This window comes from Prionailurus viverrinus, chromosome A2 (assembly GCF_022837055.1).
Source record: "Prionailurus viverrinus isolate Anna chromosome A2, UM_Priviv_1.0, whole genome shotgun sequence".
Classification (NCBI taxonomy): domain Eukaryota; kingdom Metazoa; phylum Chordata; class Mammalia; order Carnivora; family Felidae; genus Prionailurus; species Prionailurus viverrinus.
The window spans coordinates 150,647,580-150,666,480 of record NC_062562.1 but is presented as its reverse complement, the minus strand read 5'-3'; positions in this window follow the sequence as shown (position 1 = coordinate 150,666,480).

Below are 18,901 nucleotides of genomic sequence, written 5' to 3'. Positions count from 1 at the left end.
GCACACTTTCCCGGGGTGTTGACTCAGCACTGGTTTCCGCAGGAGGAGAACCGAGGGATGGGCATCACGGCAAATGGGCGATGTCATGGCTTCTTGGTGACGCTAGGAGATAAGAGATTTCTGAAGGCGCTGCTGCTCTGGCCCTGACTGGTGTGCAGAGGGAGCTGGAGACCTGGGGCAGCCTGTTGTCTCCTGGGGCATAGACTGCTTAGACTGCTCCAGCTAAAAGGACCCAACCCTTGAATGTCTGACTCTTGGTTTTGGCTCAGGTCATGATCCCAGGGCCATGGGATCGAGCCCTGGATCAGGCTCTGTGCCGAGCATGGAGCCAGCTTAAGATTCTCTCTCTCTCTCCCTCTCTCTCTCTCTCAAAATAACTTTTTTTTAATCTACATTAAAAGAAAAGACCCAACCTTCCCTTACAGAGGAATGAGCTGAAGCTAGCCAGGCAGTGTGTGTGTGTGTGTGTGTGTGTGGAGGGGTGCTTCTCTGACATCACACAACTACCCACCCAATATTTTCTTTTCCATTCCTCCCCTGGGTCTCCCTATTTTTGGGGAAAGGAAAGGGGGATATGGAAAAATTGACAATAAATTCTTCTGATTTTCCACGTTCCTGGTCCTGCCCCGGCCCCATACGTGGCAGTGCTTGAATCAACTTGAGAAAGATTTCTAGAGTCTTTAATCTTGATGCTGCTGGGAAAAGGTGGCAGAATCGTTGGTATACAGCGGGGGGTCTTGCAGGATCAGAATTGGCACAAGAGTCACCCTTACTGAACACCTACTGTGCCAGAGAACCATGAATAACTTATCTCACGCCTTTACATCCGCCCTTCCGGTTGGGAGTTCACTCACAAGGAAACTGAGGTTCCGGGGAGGTTAAGTAACTTGCCCAGAGGGCATACTAAATAGTAGAGTTGAGATCTGAACACAGATCTCCTTGACTTTGTCAAGCTTTGTCTTTTTTCTGTTACAGCGTGCCGAGGAGGGTGCTGGAGACAATGAGAGTGAGGAATTGGCCTGTAATCTTTGTTCAAGACACCAAAGCTCTGAGACCACGCTGTCCCAGCCTTCTGTGAGTCAGGCACTCAGACGTTGGCACCTCGAAGCCCCCAGCCGTGCACCCCGGCTAAACCCTCCCATGGGATGACCTTGACTCCTTGCTTAGGCTGCTAACATCCCACGAAGTGGGAAACGCTCAGAGAACACCCCTTAGCACCCAGATTATGGTGCCAGCTGGGTCAAAAACCTGTCTCCACCTCCTATGCTTTTCTTCCTATATAGTCCGTTCTCCACACCCCAGCCAGGGTGATGCCTTGACAGTTTAAAACCCATCATGCTCTCCATCACATTTAGAAGGAAGTCCGGGCCCTCTGGGGCCCCCGGGCTGGTGTCTGCTTGCCTCCAGGACTTCACTTCTTCCTACATCGTCTCTCAACCCTGTGAGAGCCACACCATCTGCCTTCTGTTCCTACAACACGCGAGGTACTTTCCTGTCTCAGGACTCTTGCAGATGTGTTCCCACAGCCGGAGGACAGATTTCCCCCCCAGAAATTCCCACAGCTTGCTTCCTGACTTTATTTAGGTCTCAGCTCAAATGTCACCTCCGAGGAGCCTTCTCTCCCCACCTGACTGAACCTAGCCTACCCTACACATTTCCCCCACTTACTCTTATTTTATAGTTTTTCAATTCTGTCTTGAGTTCCTGTCCTTCCACTAGAACTCAAGCTCCTTGAAGGAAGGGATTTTTTGTATAATCTCCTGCCCACCACAGAATCCAAGAGGCTCCACAGCATGTAGTACCCTGCAGACTCAGTAACAGCTTATTGAATGAATGAATGAATGAATGAATGAATGAGTGAATGAATGAATGAGGAGCAAAAGCTCATTCTCCCCATGAAATACAATGGGTTCTGAAGAAATTGAAGCCTTTTTGTGGAGAAATTTTCCAGTCATTCTTGGGCTCGGGCTGCAGTGGGAGACCCATGCTCATTGTCACAATTCTCTCCTTAGGACCTCCTTGCAACACTGACCTCTCAGAGCCACAGGGGAAGCCTGGTCCCTGAATGCCAGCCTGCCTTTGGATCTCATGCCTTCCCCTCTCCACTCAGCCCTCAACCCTCTCCACCTCCCGCCCAGTGCCCTGGCAAAGTGAACTGGTTTCCCCTCTCCTGCTCACAGCTTGACACCTTCACGCTTCCTGCTTTGGTTCAGGTCAAGACCAGCTCCCAGAAATATGCCTCTCCTAGACAGTCTCGTTCTAAATGTAAATCTCTGATAACGGGGAGGAAGAGCTTGGGATTGAAAAAGGTTGGAGAGAGGGAAGGAGGGACCAGGGAGAAATCACATGCAGGTTGGCAGTCCCTATCACCCCCTTTCAGGATTTTTCCTTTGGTAGCAATGAAGGTAGAGACATATTCTACGGCCCCCCCCTGGGGCAGAGGCATAACTCCTGACTCCTCCCTTTGTGCTTCAGATTTCCTTTTGGCTCTCCAGTTTCCTTCCCCTTTTGAGAGGATGGTTGGTGATGTAGACAAAGTCACCCCAGATTCCATTTCCCTCTCTTTCAAGGGGTGTCAAAGGTGACATTGAATGAATCTAGCAAAGAAGTATTTTATAAAGCTTTTGATGCTGACATGGAATCGTTCATATAAGGTCGAGCAACTCTAGACACACCAGATCACCTAACCAGTTTGGACCACCAAGATGCTGCAAAGGCAGATTCTCCTCACTGGGAAGTCTAGCTTCCGGAAGGCACGTGGGTTTGCCCAGTCTTGCAAGTAATTCTCCCAAAAGGTCAAGGCTGCAAACATACCCCATTAGCCAAGGTTGTTGCGTAAGGATCTGCCACTTTTACCCCCAGTCGTCATCCACTTTGCCTTGTCTTAGTCCCACTCCCATTCTTTTCAAATCCAATCCAACTGACTGCTTCAAGTTGGGGCATAAAAGTCCTCACCCCCCTGATCCAAGACTTGTGCCCACATAACACTGGTTTATGGTCAGAGGTTATTTCTGCCCTCGGAGTCAGCACCTTCCTCTTCCGCTCTGCCACGGGTCAGCTGCCCCTGGGAGCTGCGCACGGCAGACCAGACCAGCAACTTACAGCTCTGGTTCATATTTGTGGGACCTGGTCCTCCAGGCAGCCTGCAAAGTGGCCATTAACAGATGGCACCACGTGACTTAGCTTCTCCAGAGCCAGGAATAAATTGCATCCCTGGAAAATCTCTATTTCAGTAGTGGCCTATTTACATTTTTCATTGATGAAGCCTATTAGGAATGTTCCCTCCGGGAGAAGAATAAAAAAGGTGGAACAAAAACAAAAACAAAAACAAAAAGGCAAGACAAAGAAGCAACTGTGGAAAAACAACAACAACAACAACAACACTCCATCCAAAGCCCTGCTGTTTCTCTTGGGCACAGGTTTATATATCACCTGTGTGCAAAATGGACATCTGACTTGGTGCCGATACAAGAACATTGGCTGCTCAAAGTGTCTTCTGAATCCCCCCGCAAAGACGCCAGGAGATCCCAGACCAAAGAGTCTATTTTTCAAGGAAAACTGCAGCCAGACATTTTTTTTTTTTAATTCTGGTGATAGCCCTATCACATGCTACCAGAAGTGTTGGAAAAACAACAACAACAACAACAACAACAACATTGAAAACAAAATAAGGTTAAAAAAAAAAAAAGAGCCCAGTTGAGAGAGCAAGCAGGCATGGGCTGTTTGGTGGACTGGCTGGCAGTCACGTGTGTGATGGGCTCAATACTGACCCCGTGGCCTCAGCCACATGGTGAATGCAGTCACGCTCATGTTAGCCCAGGGCCCAGCACTCAGTAAGCTCGGGGTAGGTAATGCTGTGTCACCTTCTGACAAGGATCCCCATTAGGGATCAGCTCTTAGGCTGCCTCTTCTGTGAGAACATTCCAGCATCTAAACTCCTAGCAAATTGGGATCGTCTTCTTTTCCCTAATGTGGTCGTCTAGTCCTCGGCCTATTGTAGGTCCCTTATTGCATGGTTCGCACCACCAGAACTGTGATTTTTATTCACATTTTTTAGACCACTCCCACAACATGCAGTAGGAGCACAGTGAACAAGTGGTGCAACCACAGAGGTTGACGGTTGCCATATTTTTGGTTTCTGCTTCCTAGCTCTTGTATGGTAGCTTCGGAGATGGGACAAAGATGCTATAAACCAGAAATGCATAAGAGCACGGGAATTCTCTTGCTCACTCGCCTTCGTCAAGAAATAACAACCCATTTTTGGAATATAAGGCAGTGGCATAACTTCCCTAACTAATCATTTTCTCGCCTCTAAGCTAATAGTTGCTCTTGTAGCTACCTCACAGGACTATCAGGAGGCTCAAATAAGATAATATGCATCTGAAAGCTCTTTGCTAGTGGGAAAGTATGATATGGGCGTAAGGTGTTATTATCCCTTTAATCTTTCTAGTCTCATAATGGAGAAAAAATTCCAAAGACAAATTGGGAACTCATTTCAGGCTCTCAGCTGCCTCTTGCTACATGAGGTCCATGACAATTAAATGCTGCAGAAGAGTCTGGCTGAATTCAAATAAACAGCAGTGAGAAATACATATGTCAACCCTGTAGCGCTGCTGAAGACTGGCAGAATTCTCCTTCAGGCCTCTGGGACTCACCCGCTGGCTGAGATGCCAATTTGCATAAGACTGCAGATGCCATTCTGGGTAAGACCTTTATTTCATGCATTTCAATTTCCTGCTCTCACCATGCCACCACGGGTCATTCCGCAAGAGAGCATGGCTGTGCCCTGTGATCGTGGAGCACAGAGCCTCTGGAAGTGAATTCAGGGAGCTCTGCCCAGACCCTCCCACCCTTCTGGGACTGAGGCACCCTTTCCCCCACCTGATGGGAGTCATGGCAGCTGAGGGCTCTCAGCTGAGTCCCAATCAACGCATTGCCCTCAGCCTAAGAGAGCCCCGTGTCCAAAGCCAGGCCCCTCCCGTATCCAGTGACTCGTCAGTGATGCGGAGGGATGGCTCCCTTGACCAGGATCCCTTTTCTCAAAGTGTACAACTCAGAAGGGCCACCCCAGCTCCAGAGCTCCCCATCGGATCCTCTGAGGTATCTGATTTGAAGCCACCCCACTTCTCCCTTTGCCCAATTATGAGTCCCTCCCCCACTTACAGGTGTTGTTCTCAAAAGCACTACTTGATAAAGCTCCTGCATGCCAATCTCTGAGAACCTTTACCCACGGCACCTCTCAAGCGGCCTTCCTGGAAATGGGTTACTGGTCTGCAAGGATACTGATCCTCTCAGCCCTTGGAAAAGCTAGATCAGTCCCACATCAGTCTGTGTCCCCAGGTGAGTTGCCTTGGCCCTCTTCAACGTTCTCCATTTTTGCTGGGTTACCACAAACATGATTTTCTAGGTACCTTGATAAGAAAAGTTTGGGAAGCACTAATGCGAGGTGTGGTCCACTTAGAAATTGATCTATTTAAAAAAAATTTTTTTAACATTTATTCATTTTTTGATAGAGACAAAACATGAGTGGGGGGGGGGGGAGGTGGTGCAGAGAGAGAGGGAGACACAGAATCCGAAGCAGGCTCCAGGCTCCGAGCTGTCGGCACAGAGCCCGACTCGGGGCTCAAACTCACAGAGTGTGAGATCATGACCTGAGCCGAAGTTAGAAGCTCAATCGACTGAGCCACCCAGGCGCCCCTGAAATTAATATATTTTAACACACTATAGTTGCCTTTCCAATATCCATTCCCTCTCCCTTACTTGCGGAACCCTGATTGTAATTTGAGGCGGTAATTTTCTCAGCCGAAAAACAAAACAAAACCAAAACACATTTCCCAGCCTGCTCTGCAGCCGGGGAGAGCCATGTACTTCGTTCTTGTTCAGTGGAGAGAAGCAGAAGTTTGTTGCTCCCCTAATAAGGCATCTCTCCACCTTGGCGGTCATCCTGCCTGGAACAGGAGGGGCAGGGGTGACCAAGCCCATGTGGTGCGTGAATTCGTCATCTATTGCCGCATAAAAATTACCCCCAAACTTGGAAGCTTTGGATGAACATTTATTACCTCGCGGTTTCCATGGGTCAGAAGTTGAGGGGAAAAGGGTCACTTTGATGTATTCTCTTGGCAATGCAGCCCAAATTTGGTATGATAGGGGAGGGAGCTACAGAAGCATATAAATAAATACCAGGAGGCAGGCAGGGCTCATTAGGGGCCTTGTTAGGGACTGCCTGCCGCCATCCACCCTCGGGCCCCAGTGCTGCACACCCATCCCATGTGCACAATATACTCACTCTCCTCCCCCATCCGCAGAAGCCTCACCCCATTCTGGGATCAACATACGATATAGAACGTTGTCCTGTAAATCAGGTCTGCACGTGGATGAGGCACTTCCGGTATCGTTCCCAGGAGTGGCTCCAAGCCAATTCCAGCCCAATTTGTACAGTCTGTAGAGCACGACATTTTCATTTCTTTTCTTATTGTTTATTTATTTATTTATTTTGAGGGGGGGAAGGGCAGAAAGAGAGAGAGAGAGAGAGAGAGAGAGAGAGAGAGGGAATCCCAAGCAGGCTCTGCACTGTCAGCACGGAGCCTGATGCGGGGCTTGAACCCATGAATCGTGCCCTGGGCCGAAACCAAGAGTCAGACGCTTAACCGACCGAGTCACCCAGGCGTCCTGCATGACATTTTTGTTTCATGACTTACACGTAAATATGTCCGAAAGAAGAGGGGAAAAAAAGGATAATTTGGCTCTTATTTCAACCCACCGCATACTAGAGTGTGCAAATTTGAACCTGGACACACACGCACGCACACCTCCTCCGAAGCACGTTTCCAGAAGCAGCGCTCTAACCCAGTAGGCAAGATAAAGACAAGAGTACTCAAGCAGAAGTGCCAACGCTGATATTTGTTTGCGATGAGAACAGCAATGTGAGCAGAAACGCTACTCACAAGGGGCTGAGTCAGCAGATGCCAGCTGGGGATCCAAAGCCTTCTTCACCCGTCCCTGCAGCTCCCCGCGGAAAGCAGAGACGGAGCGAGGGTTGGGCTGGGGCAGGAGATGCGTGGCGAGGTTAGAACTGGGGCAGTAGAGCTGGGAGCAGGAAAGGAATAATAGAGACTTTATAGGGCAGTGTGCCTGTCTTCCCTCACCATTCTGAGAAGACATCACTCTGTGTTTTACCTTGCCCACCAAAACACTCAGCGTCCTACAAAACGAGGGGCGCAGAAACAGCCCTTGTCGAGAATATCTTCAGTTGCTGAATTGCTTCGCTGTGATCCGAGCGAGGTCCCTCATTCCTGTCTAGTTGATGGCACATCTTTGTCCTTTGCATTAATGTCTGATAACTATCCCAGGTGAGGCCAGCTAAGCACTTTCTTCATTGTGCTATCTGCGTGAAGGTTCTCCGAGGACGATTCCAGACACAGGTAGAAAAGCCAGGGCTGGATACCACTCTGCTGGCTTTGCTGTCTGTGCAGATGTTGCCAGAGATTCAGTCTCTCTCTCCGCATGTTTAAGGTTCACTCCACAAAATTAACATTAATAACCAGCTGAAACTCACCTTTTCAACTGAGGCCACCAAGCCAGAATTTACAACCCTTTACATCCTGTACCCTAGAAGGAGAAATTCGAGAACGTAAGCCACCTCGGCTATTAGTCCCTATCTGATATTGGTCTCTTGGTTCCAATAATTCCCCCCACCCCCACCCCCAGCCTTGTTCCACCTGGCTGAGCCTTTGTCCTGAGCCTACCTCCAACTAAATCATTGCCTTGGTTCCAAGGACTTCAGCACATCCAAAAATAGGATAGAACCTTATTCTGCCTCCTCCAAGGCTTGATGTCCTATTTTGAACCTAAATTCTTAAAAATAGCCTGTGCCTTCTATCTGGTGAGAGTGGCCCCTGGTCCTTACTTGTTACAACCAGATCCTTCTTCCTGAAACTTGGGTTTGCTGGAACCCTCACTGTTCCCGGGTCGAGGTGGGTGGCTTTTCCACTATGGCCTTCACTTGTCAGACCACCTATGAGAACATGGCATTCATGGCTGGAAGGGACTTCAAACATCAACTAGTCCAACAATCCCAACATGCTTTGCCTGACAATAAACTCAGGGGATCTTTCGCACATTCCTCAGATTCAAAGCTCTCCCCTTATCACGCTGAATCAAAACAACTTAAAGGCAACATTTAAAAAAATGTCACTCGAGGGCTAAGGGCCAGGATGGCCTTGGAGGTCTAGGGATGCTATTTTTCAGATTGTTTTTAAAGCTGGCTAATGGGTAGGGGAAGCCTGGCCACGACTGGCAGACACAGAGCCAAATGTGACACCGCAGAGAGGTGACACAGAATGAGAAGGAGGCGCCCCCACGGACTTCTGACTCACAGCCATGGCCGGCTTCTCCTCTCTGAGGCTGGGTGTGGACACCCGGGCTGCCTCCTAATTCAGTTCCAAGATGAGGCCATCTCCAACACTGTAGACAAGGTTTTCGCCTAAACAAGGGGGACCAACCTTACGGGTTTCAGTCTTTCAGTTTGTTGCTGATCTAGGAGCCTGTGAATCTGAACTGCTCCGGATGGTTCTTTAAAATAAAGAAGATCCTTCCTGGACTCATGGCCAGCTAAGGAGCGATGGACAGGCCATGGAAACACACCCCCGTCTCCACCCGGAGCTTTGAACCCTCTTTGCAAAGCAAGTGCTGTCCCGGACCATTCCTTGCAGGGTCAGCCCTGTCCAGCCATGCAGCTGAACGCTAGTCCTTCACCCAGTCCTGGTCTGTATTTGTCTGAAATTGCATACTTACCGGCTAGCGGGTAAGATACCCTGGCAGGCCAGATGGCCAGACACATTGGGGGACTCTGGGGGTGTGAACCTGGTGCTTTTTGGAGAGGTGGAGAAAGTCAATCAACTAAATCTGGGAAGCCCACGAAGTGTGACAGATTCTGCTCAAGATGGACTCAATAGGCACATAAGTAATTCGAAAGGTGCCCTGCTAGGAGCCCCAAAGCTTCCACAGAAGGCTCCTTGACTTCACCCGAGCTCCGGAAAGTCAAGGGCACATTTGCTAAAGGTGATGGCCAATGACTCGGCAGAGGGAGAAAGGCCTGGCGGTGCAAATACTCAGATGCTTTGGCTGGGCCACTTCTAGATTATTTATTTATGGAAGCGGGTAGTTTCCAGGTAGCTGACCAAAGAGAGACCAATTACTTAGCTGTTCAACAAGAGAAATCCCTGGGTAGGGATGGGGCCTACCCAGGACTTTCCCAGAGGCTGCGGGAGGGGCAGTGGCATGGTGCAACTCTGCCAGTGTGTCACACGTCAGTACAGCGAGCCCTAATGTCGGGGGCAGGGGGGGCGCAGAAAACACCTGTGCTAACCCGACCCAGAGGAAGGGGAAGAGTCCACAGGGGGTTCTGAGGACCAGGAGTGGAGCTCGCTCCTTCCAGCACTGCACCCACAGGCGCCGGGAATCCATGCGGTGCACTGATACGGGAGCTTCCCCTGGAAAGGCAATTCTAGAAGGAGAAGGCAGCCCTGATGAATGCACGGCAGCCTTTGAGAAGATTAATGTGTGGACAAGGGGAAACCAATGAATGCAATTTATTAGACTTTCCAAAAGGCTCCGCGCTAACGGCTATTTTTAAAAGTCACTGTGCTATCTGGGTTTTAAAGGACTAGCTTTTTGAGGTTAATGCCCACAAAGACACCCCCGTTTTCCTGCCACCCCCACAGAATATGGATGACACGTGACTTTCACCCCATGTAGTGATTTCTCAGCAGAGTCTCCCCACCTCCTGCCCCTCGAGAAGTGACCTCCCCGGGGGGCGCTGGGTGGCTCAGGCGGTTAAGCAACCCGCTCTTGAGTTCTGCTCGGGTCATGATCTCTGGGTTCCCGGGATGGAGCCCTGTGTCACTTTGCGCTGACAGCATGGAGCCTGTTTGGGATGCTCTCTCTCCCTCTCTCTCTCTGCCCCTCCCGCTGCTTTCATGCTCTCTCTCTCTGTTCTCTCTCTCCCTCTCTCTCTTTGCCCCTCCCGCTGCTTTCATGCTCTCTCTCTCTGTTCTCTCTCTCTCTCTCTCTCTCTCTCTCAAAATAAATAAATATTTTTTCTAAAAACAGAAGTGACCTCCCACTCTGTCCCTTCTGAATTCCCAGCTCGGTCCTCCCTCACTTAACACTTCCTACCTTGCGTGTAATTCCACGTGTGTAGCTCATCCCCTAATAGCCTGGAATGCACCCCAGGACAGGGACAGTGGTTTAGCCATTGTTGTAGCCTAGACAGTACACTCACTGGGATCTCCTGACCCTAAGTCAGAGAGCAAAGGTGACTTCAGGCCCAGGAACCTTCACCAGTAGCGTTTACTCCTGGGGATATTGCACGAGCATTTCCAATTCAGCCTGGCCACCTCTGCAGCTGTCATCCCCCCCCCCCCCCCCCGCACCTCCCGCCCCGCATCACATACAGCTGCTCTCCCTGTGTCCTCCCTTTGGTTGCTGGCACCACTCCCCCCACCCACCTGGGAGTGCCCCTTCTCTCCATCCCCACTGCACCTGCCTTAGCTTGGGCCCTCATGCTGCACCTGTATCACAGCACCTCATGTCCCCTCCAGCCTCACCCTTTGTGCCATGAACCACTGCCAGATGGAGGCCCCTGCCGGTGCACCCCTATTACCTCCCAGTCTGTCTTTCCTTCCCTTCTTCCAGCTTCTTCCTGTAGCGAAATCCTGCTTGTCCTTTCTATCTCAACCCAAGTGCTGTCTCCTCTGAGAAAATTTTTCTGAACCCTCAGTCTGGATTTATTGCTTTTCCTAGGTGCTCATTCATTCAACAAGTATTTCTTGAGCAGCTACTATGTGGCAGGTGTTATGTTAGGCAAGGGCGATACATAGTGAAGGAGACAGACACAGTCTCTGTTCTCACAGAGCTCAGCATCTAAGGAGGGGCACAGACAAATTTACAAAGAACCATAAAATATATGGTAACTGTTAAAATAAGTGTCTCCTTCTGCCACAGGGCCTTTGCATATGGTATTCCCGTACCTCCCTCCCCAGAATTCTGTCTCTTCTTTGTCTAGTACTCCTTCAAATTTAGACTTAATTAGTTCCCCAGGTGAAATCAAATCCCCATCCTTTATGCTTTTATCACATTTTGTACTTCTCTATCAGAGCATGTAACACAATTTTAATATCATATTTATTTGTATCGTTATTTGGTTAATGATTACTAACTCTTCTAGACTGTAAGCTTCGTAAGTGCAGGGAGATGTCCATTCTGCTCACCCAGATAAACCTCGAATAACAGAAACTCAGCAGGTATTAGTTGCGTGATGAAGTGCTAGGGAAATAAATAGTAGAAATACCCAACCTGATTTAAGGGTGGGGGGAGGTAGACAGAGCTGCTCAGAAGCTGTGATGAATTGGAGACCTTGAAAGGAGTGTAGAAATGAGGCCCCGAGTAAATGGGCAGCAAAAGCGTTCCAGGCAGTGATCACAGCTTTGGGAAGACTGTAGCTAGATGGCCTGGTGTTTGCGAGCCCAGGTTTGCCAAGTAGGGTGCTATTCCCCAAGAGGTGCATAAAATAATCCACGAGGAAACAGGAAGAGGGAATAGTCACCTACTTATGCTGAATTTTTAACAGAATAGGAAATTAAGCTCTGTTATTGTCTAATAAAGCGGCAGAACCCAGCAAGTCCCTTAGTGTCAGAGGGTCACGTGCCACAGGAAGTACATGATGTATCTGGAAGCAGAACCGCCATGCCTTAATGTGCAGCCTATATGTGTCTACTACATGAGCTCATGGGTTATATCACTTAGTCTAAACCTATGCAAAATGAAGCGTGGTTTAAAGAGGTTTCTGCAAAGAAGCCACAGATCGAAGATATGTGAGTAGAAATGAACAAGGATTTTCTTCTGACCACTGTTTTACATCATACACAAAAATTAGCTCAAAGTAGATTAAAGACTTGAATGTAAGACCTAAAGGCATAAATCTCCTAGAAGAAAACTTGAATGGTAAGCTACTTGACATTGGTCTTGGCAATGAATTTTTGGATCTGACTTCAAAAGCAAAAATAAACAAGTGGGGTATGTCAAACTAAAAAGCTTCTGCACAACAAAGGAAGCCGTCAATAAAACGAAAAGGCAACCTACTGAATGGGAGAAAATAATGATATTTTGATGATATATTCAATATCCAAGATATACAAAGGCTCATTAAACATGGCAGCAAAAAAACAGTCCAATTAAAAAATGGACAGAGGACCTGAATAGACATTTTTTCCAAGAAGATACACAGAGGGCCAACAGGCACGTGAAAAGATGCTCAAAATCACTAATCATCAGAGAAATTAAAATTAAAACCACAATGAGATATCACCTTACACCTGTTAGAATGGTTGTTATAAAAAAAAAAAAACAAGAAACAAGCATTGGTGAGGATGTGGAAAAGGGGGGTCCTTGTACATTGCCAGTGGGAACGTAAATTGTTGCAACCATAGGGAAAACAGTATGGAGGTTCCTCAAAATATTAAAAATAGAGCACCATATGATCCAACAACTCCTCTTCTGGGTATTTTTCCAAAGAAAACAAAAACACTAATTTACAAAGATATATTTACCCCTATATTCATTGCAGCATTACTTACAATAGCCAAAATATGAAAGCAACCTAAGTGTCCATCAGTGGATGAATAGGTGCAGAAGATGTGGGGTTTATATACAATAGAACACTACTCAACCATAAAAAGGAATGAAATCTTGCCATGTGTGACAGCATGGATGATTCTTGAAGGAATTCTGCTAAGTGACATAAGCCAATGCCATATGATTTCACATATTAATGTGGAATCTAAAATACGAGACAAATGAACGGACAAAACAAAACAGAATCATACATACGAAGAACAGAATGGTGGTTGCCGGGGGTGGGGGGCATGTTGGAAAGTGGGTAAAAAAGATGACGGGGGTCAAGAGGTACCAATGCCAGTTACAAAATAAATAAGTCATGGAGATGTCATGTACAGCATGGTGACTACAGCCAGTCATATTCTCGAGCATACTTGGAAGTTACCAAGAGACTAAATCCTAAAAGCTAACTTTGTAGGATGATGGATGGCAATTAGACTTACTGTGGCGATCATTTCGCAATGTATACAAATGTCAGATCATTATGTTGTACACCTGGTACCAATATAAGGCTATCTATCTATTATACTTCAATTAAAAAAATTTTTTTAAAAAGAATTTGCTGCTGAACTGACACTGCCTGAAACAAATTCTTTCTCAGCCACATTATGAGACAAAAACAATTATTTAATCAAATCTGACAAGAAGTCTGCTAAAAGAATATGAAATCATCACCAAAGCTTTTTGAAATGCAGATTTACATCCTCTGTTGTTAGTGTTGAATCTTACCCTAGCTGTGGTTCTTCTTGTCTTGATCTATTAATGGTGATAACACATGTATACAATTTGTAAATAAATATACATATATTGGAGTGTGTGTGTGTGTGTGCGTGTGTGTGTGTGTGTGTGTGAACATAGAAGGTTTTTGCCTATTTACCTGTTGTTGTCTTCAACCACAGATTTGTCTGTTGTGGTGTGCAACCACGACTTTGGAAACTTATTTCATTAAAGAACCAAAGAAGGTCAATATAGTAGAACTGTGAAGCAAGAGAGGAGAGTGTTGAGAAACTGGTTTGGAGATGTAAACAGGGAACATATCTCTATCATAGTATTTATCATACTATTTATAATTGTTTATTTTAGGGGTTCCTAACATGGTATATGGGGTTAAATTAAACTCAGTTATGTGTGTGTATGAGTATTTTCTGAAGATGACTCATAATCTTCATACGATTCTCTAAAGGTTATATCTTAGTAAATGTTAAGAACTATCGATTTAGTTAATGGTCTGCCCTTCCCAACTGAATTGTGTTCCTTGTTGTCAAAGACTCTCGTCTTTACAGTCATCCTCATGATAGATATAAAACAGGGCCTCAATAATTATTAAATGAATCAATAATTTACCTATTGCTTTCTCTTCCAGCATTAGAAGACAAAGGATGGGGCACCTGGGTGGCTCAGTTGGTGGGGCATCTGACTTCAGCCCAGGTCATGATCTCCCCCTTTGTGGGTTCGGGCCCCACATCGGGCTCTGTGCTGACAGCTCGAAGCCTGGAGCCTGCTTCAGATTCTGTATCTCCTGCTTGCACTCTGTCTCTCTGTCTCCCAAAAATAAGTAAACATTTTTTTTTAAAAAGACAAAGGAACCAGAAAACCAGATGCAGCTAAAAGTTGATTCTCTCATGAAAAGAGAATTTTATAGATTTTATTCAACGTACGCTTACATAACACCAATTGTGTGCAGCTATAGTCTAAGTCTTTTAGTGATATAAACTCATTCAGTCCTTACAATAAATCTAGGATCAAGAAAGTATCACTGTCCTATTTTTGGGAGAGCAGGGCTGAAGTACAGAGAGGTTAAGTGGCCTGCCAAGGGTATACAGCTGGTAAGTGGCAGAGGCAGGGATCAAACCCAGACGATCTGGCTGCAGGGTCTGTGCATGTGACGATTATCCCATGGCGTGACCTGCATGTCAGCCCACAGATGCAAGGGTCAATGTCATCAGAAGATGCTCAGTGTAACCTGACAGCAGAGACACCTGCTGTAACCTCCCTCGCTCCTCAGCCTTCCAAAGCAATATAGGGAAAAGCAGAGTTAGATCCAAAGGGCTTGAATTCATACGACTACGAATGTTAAGCTTGAGTGAATAACTCTACTTTTTCAGCTCACAAAGGCGTGAAATTTCATTGTGGAAATTATAAAACATATCCAAAACGTAGAGAAAAAAATGCAATGAGCTTCCATTTATCCATCATCCGTCCCCAACAATTATCGATATATGACCAATCATGTTTCATCCCGATTCTCGCTCACTCCCCCATTTTATTATTTTCAGTAAACTCCTAATATGTGATTTCATAATGGGACTTTAAAATGTTGTATTCCTCACTTAGAAACTGTCTAGGATTGAAATCAAGGGACCTGAGTTTGAGTCTTGCCTCTACAATTTTCCAGCTGTCCTTGGACAATAACTTCTCTGAGCCTCCGTTGCAACTTCTGTAAATAATGGATGATAATGCCTGTTTGGCTATCTGGTTTTGATTAGAGAATTCAACATGTATGGGGGTAATTTTTCAACTGTAAAGTTCCTGACTGAACCTCAGCCTAACTCTGCTTTCGTCTTGCTCCACTACATGGAGCGCGTAATGGCTAATTTTGTATGCCAAGTTGGCAAGATTATAGTGTCCAGACATTTGGCCAAACACCAGTGTATGTGTTGCTGCAAAGGTATGTTTTGGATGTGATTAACATTCACAGTCAGTTGGCTTTGAGTAAAGCAGATTACCCTCCATAATCTGGGTGAGACCTGTCTAATCAGTTGAAGGTCTTCAGAGCGAAAATTGATGTTTCCTGAAAAAGAAAACATTCTGCCTCCAGATTGTAGCATGGAAACTCTACGTGAGTTCTCTGCCTTTGGACTCAAGCCTGCAACATCAACTCTTACTCAGATTTCCAGCCTGCCAATTGCCTATGGATTTGGGACATGCCAGCCACACAATCACGTCTGGCTTCGAATTGAGATAAACCAATGAGACTCAGCAGCAGGTGATTGGAGGGTGGAAGAGAGAGGGGTCGGGGTATTTATTTCCATGGCCCTCTCCCGTATTTGCTGTACATCTCTACCAGCGTGGTCCTCTCCCCACTGCCCAGGTTCAGTACTGCTTCCTCCCATCCCCTCCAGAGGAGGTGGTGACAATGCTCTCCCCACATTGTTCCCAGCCCTGAGCTCAGTGTCTTGTGGTTTCTTCACACTGCCCACACCTTTGTGGTCTCTTTATTGAGCACCCCTCAGTTACCCAGTGTGAGTGCTCCTTCTGTTTCCTTCTGGGACCCCAAGTGATACAGATGCCAGAGAAAGCAATTTACCAGAGACTCCATGCTGGGTATGTGGATTAAGCCTTTCACTAAGAATTCCATTAGGAAAACTTCAAGTGCTCATTAGTATCACTTTTCCCAAGTCCCCAAACTGTCATGTTCCAAGCTCTGCAGCTCTCGGTGAGACACAGCTAAGGCGTGCCCCCACCTTACTCCCCATCCTCTCCCCTCACAAGGCTTCCCCTCAGGGGAGCTGTGCTCACTCAGATGCCTCAAGTCTTCCCGTGACCTTTGATGGCATTTTAGCAGGGGGGAACCGGAGCCTCTCCTTTGCCATAGTATCACCTCATGTCCTTTCTTCCACAACATCTGTATCCTCCTTCCTGTCCTCTGAGCCTTGCTCTCTCTGGTATCCCCTAACCCACAGCCTCTGAAGCCAGCTCAGTCAAGGCCAGCGGTTCCCTCATCTGCCCTAATGATATGCGTGGGCCCACTTCACACACACATGCAAAATACCTTGATTATTGAAATCACTATTGCCACTTTTCTTTTAGACGTGGTTGATTTCACCAGCGGCCCTTTCTTCAGCATACACAGCTCATTTTCACCCAGAGCTAATTGGGTATCTTTTCATTTCCTCCATGAGTCCCCTAGTGTGGCTCCCCACTCCTTGCCCCCCAGAAATACTTACAATCGCGCTCCAAATATTAGCAATATGTTTTAAAAAACATGTCCAATTTTACCTAGAATCCGATATTATATTCAAAGCCAGTCACAGCCTGTCCTTCCTTGGCATCTTACTTTGGAAGCAGGAAAACAACCTTTCTTGTTTATATTTAAAAAAAAAACAAAAGAAATAAAAATAAAACTTGACCTCTATTCACCAAAGCAACTGTGTGTGGAAATGTTGCTTTAAATAATTAAAAACACTGATAAACTACAAAGCAGCCATTCTCCCCTGCTATAGCAAAAGATGTCCATTTTAATGAGGCATTGATACGATATAGCCATTCTGATGCTTCCCCTGATTCTATTAAAATAGGATTATGTATGGGTGTCTGTGTGTAGCCATAAGAACAAACTCAAAGACCAAAAAGTACAAAAGCTGTTTGAAAGCTGATTAAAATGGCCTTCAGGATTCGGGGGGCAGGGATAAAGTAAACAGCATCTCCCTGCCAACCACCCTCTCTGTCACGAACATACAGAGTGTAGTCAGCCAGCGTATCTGCTTTTGGAGTTTATAACTCAGCTGGTTAATGGCCTGTGGACATGAATATTACCCACCCCAGAGTCATCAGTTAGCTGGGACCTCTTTGACAACCTTCCCCACCCAAACCTCCATTAGGCCATGGTACAGAAGTGGGGGACCTTCCTTAAGCAAATCCACCCAGCTTCTGTGGCCAGGGAAGGATTTTCTACTCAATAGTGAGGAGATGTAGCCTGGGAGAAAGCTGAGAGTCTCTGGGAGACAGGATGGCTGAGAACCACAGCAGAGATCTGGGCGTCCGGACCAGCCTGACCCACCCTGGACTCACTTCCCGGCCAGAAGAGTTGGCAACAAGCAGAAAACCCACCCAATCTACAGCCTTTCAGAGGAAAGTGGCTTTTCTCCCTCCTTGTTAGCCACTAGCCTTCATACCATAGGAACCACTTAGAAACAGTAGGTGAGGTCATAGGGTAGGTCTATTTTTAATTTTCTGAGGAACCTCCACACTGTTTTCCACTCATAGCACTGCTAGGAATTTACCCAAGGGATACAGGAGTACCGATGCATAGGGACACTTGTACCCCAATGTTTATAGCAGCACTCTCAACAATAGCCAAATTATGGAAAGAGCCTAAATGTCCATCAACTGATGAATGGATAAAGAAATTGTGGTTTATATACACAATGGAGTACTACATGGCAATGAGAAAGAACGAAATATGGCCCTTTGTAGCAACATGGATGGAACTGGAGAGTGTGATGCTAAGTGAAATAAGCCATACAGAGAAAGACAGATACCATATGTTTTCACTTTTACGTGGATCCTGAGAAACTTAACAGAAACCCATGGGGGAGGGGAAGGAAAAAAAAAAAGAGGTTAGAGTGGGAGACAGCCAAAGCATAAGAGACTCTTTTTTTTTTTTTTAATTTTTTTTTTCAACGTTTATTTATTTTTGGGACAGAGAGAGACAGAGCATGAACGGGGGAGGGGCAGAGAGAGAGGGAGACACAGAATCGGAAACAGGCTCCAGGCTCTGAGCCATCATCAGCCCAGAGCCCGACGCGGGGCTCAAACTCCCAGACCGCGAGATCGTGACCTGGCTGAAGTCGGACGCTTAACCGACTGCGCCACCCAGGCGCCCCATGAGAGACTCTTAAAAACAGAACAAACTGAGGGTTGATGGGGGGTGGGAGGGAGGGGAGGGTGGGGGATGGGTATTGAGGAGGGCACCTTTTGGGATGAGCACTGGGTGTTGTATGGAAACAAATTTGACAATAAATTTCATATATTGAAAAAAAAAAAAGAAAGAGAATTGGATGTCCAATGGTTATCATCATGATGTAACAATTTACTCCAAAATGTAGTGGCTTAAAATAATAAACATTTATATCTCACACAAAAAAAGAAAGAAACAGTAGGTGAAAAGTAAAGAAATCTGCCCAAATTTGCCTCTTCTGACACATTTCACTACCCTGCTCTCTGAACCTTCCCTTCCTTCACTCACTCCGCTGTTTCTCCCCAGACCCACTCAGACAGGTGTCAAACAGCCAAAGGAAGGAAAGATGTTTTACATGGAAATGGTGGTCTTTCATATTTTTACTCTGGAATTAAACAGCAAGGTTGTATGGGAGAGTGTCCATTGAGGTGTTCAGTACTTTATTATTCGTCTGTCTTCACACATCTTGGGAAGGCACTAGGCTTCCGGGTCAGGTAGACCTGGCTACTACTTATTACTACATGATGGTGGGATGATGTTTGACCT